Source organism: Cyrtonyx montezumae, unplaced genomic scaffold (genome assembly GCF_038088225.1).
Source record: "Cyrtonyx montezumae isolate F1298 unplaced genomic scaffold, pur_monq_1.0 scaffold_44, whole genome shotgun sequence".
Lineage (NCBI taxonomy): Eukaryota > Metazoa > Chordata > Aves > Galliformes > Odontophoridae > Cyrtonyx > Cyrtonyx montezumae.
Window position 1 is genome coordinate 1,658,014 of NW_027072050.1, and position 3,373 is coordinate 1,661,386.

Sequence of the window (3,373 nt, forward strand, 5' to 3'; positions counted from 1 at the left end):
CTTCTCTTCTCTCCCCTTCATGGGCAGTTCAAGTCCCTAGCCTTGCTGTGTGCTGCACGAGTGCTGCTCCTGGGCACAGCTGTCTCTTTGCAGCACTGCCCACTCATAGAAGCTCCATGTGTCCCAGGTGCCCCACTCAGCAGAGGATGTGATTTCTTCTTCCCAGTCATCTCCCCTGAGATGTCCTGGGGATTCCAGGGCTGACAGCTCCTGAAAGGCAGCGGGATCATCACTGCAATACATACTTCAAAGTCAGATCAGTTAATCACCACATGTCCACTAGATTCCAGGAGCATGGTTGGACACGTTTGCACATGAGAGAAGCAGATGTCCAATCTGGAAACCTCTGCTCGTGGCATGTATGACAAAGGGGACAGATCAGGACAGGGAGGGGTTGGCTTCCCTTATACAGCACAGTGATTCAGCTGAGGCAGTGCTGATTCAGCTGATATTGACACCTCCTTCCTGAGCATCAGTTGGAGCCAGAAGGAGGTATGCTTGGCCATCCTAAATGCCACCAGAACCCTGTGCCTTTTGCACCCATCCCCATGGAGCATGTAGTGTTATTCCACTGACCAAATGGATGAGCTCACAAAAGAAGAGCCGGATCTTCCTCTCTGCTCCATCTGTGGCATACTGGGGAGTTGAAGGCATTACAAAGCTATGACACATCTCCATTCTTTCTGTGATGACACTTGAGTTTGCTCTGGGCTCTCATTTTAAAGGCATCAGAAGAAGCCTAAGGATATGTCTGTTCCCAGTTGACAGGAAGGTGGCAAAAAAGGTTGTTCCAGTTTTAAAGAAGAGCAAGAAAGAAGACCACAACAATTAAGGACCTGTCAGTGTCACTTCAGTGCCAGGTAAAATTATGGTTAAAGTGATGTAGGGAGTTATTGAAAAACAGTTGTTTATGGTCACAGCCAACTCTGGTTCACGAGGGGAAGATCCTGTTTAACTTCATGTCCTTTGGTGACACGGTCACCCATGTAGTTGATCAAGGGAAGCCAGTTGATGTTATATGTTAGGATTTCAGTAGAGCATTTGTTTCTCACATTATCCTTCTAGAAAAATGGTCTGGCATATGGAGAGATAGAAATGCACTGTGATATGTGAGCGTTTGGCTGAAGGGTCAGTAAAATAACCCAGTGGGCTATTGTAAATGGGGTTCCATCAGCTTGGCAAGTGGTCACTAACAGGGATTCCCAGGGCTGTGTTTTAGAGCCACTTCACTTTGATGTTTTCATCACTGGCTTACATGAAGAACTAGAAGAGTTTTTCAGGAAATTTGCTGATGATTTTGGATCGGGTGGAGCTGTTGACTCCACTGAAGGTGCATAGGCCTTGCAGAGAGATGTGGATGACTTAGAGAGCTGGCCAATCACCAACCACTTGAAGTGAAACAAGAACAAGTGCCTGATTCTGCACCTGGGTAGGGGCAGAAGTAGGGTATGGGACACTGGAGAGTGGTTCTGCTGACAGGGATTTGGGAGTCTTGATCAACAGCAAATTGAACGTGAGTCAGCAGTGTGCCCACTCAGCCAGGAAGGCCAACCTTCCTTTGAGGAGCAATGAGGACAGCAGTACTAGACAGGTAAGGGAAGCAGTTGCCCTGCTCTGCTCTGCGGTGCTGTGGCCTCACCTGGAGCATTGGTTGCACTTCTGGGCAATGCAAAGCATAAAGGACATAGAACTATTGGAGAGTGTCCAAAGGAGGGCACTGGAAGAGGCCTCCTAGGGAAGTGGTTACAGCACCAAAATTGCTGGAGTTCAATGTCACGGTGTTGTCCGTGACAGTAACCCAAGGGAAACCGAGAAGGGAGAGGGGAGAGAAAAAGAAACTGCGTCAGTGGCCGCGCGGCCGCCCAAGCAGAGCCGCGCTCCGGGAGTGGGAGGGGGAAACAGCGGGAAGAGATGGGTCTACAAGAAAACAACGGCACGATCTGAGAAGGAACGGTAACTTTACTAAATCTAATAAAAATTGAACAATTGAAAGAGAGATAAAAATTTCCAACCCAAAAGCTATGAGCTTACGCTAAGGAGGACCTGCAGGGGAAGCACACGTGCTGAACCTCCACGGCAGCCCAGAGCAACACGCCCAGACCGAGCGCCGCCTCCATCCGGTGCGGAGCTCCGCCCCTCCCCTCTGCTGCTCCCCCAGCATTAACTCCTTAACTGCTGCATGATGCTCTGATGTGGGTCCGCCCCTCCCCTCTGCTGCTCCCCCAGCATTAACTCCTTAACTGCTGCATGATGCTCTGATGTGGAATACCGGCATCAAAACCACAAAACCACAACATTCCACCCCTTATTCCACATCATCACATCATGCTTAACACACATCTATACATAACCAAACAGTAATAACATGAGTTACATAGAAACATATATATATATATATATACATACATACACACGTAATTACAGACTGCATTCCCCCAGCATCAAATTCCCTTGTGGGACACACTGGACGTCCCCATTTTTATCCATTACCCACCAGGTGCACCCAGGTCCCTGTGCAAAAACGGTTCCACGGAGGGGTTTGCCCTTTCCAGAGGCTGGAAGGACCCACACCGCTTTTCCCAACATGCTCCTCACATGTACCACAGGGACCTTATCTCCCTCTATGATCTGTAGGGAGCTGGACTGTGTAGGACCCTCTCGGTTGACTGATCCCCTAGTGTTGACCAGCCAGGTGGCTTCTGCTAGATGCTTCTCCCAGTGCTTGAATGTCCCGCCACCCATTGCTCTCAATGTGGTTTTTAACAACCCGTTGTAGCGCTCGATCTTACCAGCAGCTGGTGCATGGTAGGGGATATGGTAGATCCATTCAATGCCGTGTTCTTTGGCCCAGATATCCACAAGTGAATTTTTGAAATGAGTCCCATTATCGGACTCAATTCTCTCTGGAGTGCCATGTCGCCATAGGACTTGTCTCTCGAGCCCTAAGATGGTGTTCCGGGCGGTAGCATGGGGTACTGCGTATGTCTCAAGCCACCCAGTGGTCGCCTCCACCATGGTGAGCACGTAACGCTTACCATCGCGAGTTCGTGGCAAGGTGATATAATCAACCTGCCACGCCTCCCCATATTTATACTTTTCCCATCGCCCTTCCTGCCAGAGGGGTTTCATCCTCTTGGCCTGTTTAATTATGGCACATGTGTCACAGTCATGGATAACCTGTGCAACGGCATCCATAGTTAAGTCCACCCCTCGGTCTCTAGCCCACTTATAGGTCGCATCCCTTCCTTGATGGCCTGAGGTCTCATGGGCCCACCGAGCTAAAAATAGCTCTCCTTTGTTCTGCCAGTCCAAATCGATCTGAGACACCTCAATTCTGGCAGCTCGATCTACCTGATGGTTATTTCTCTGCTCT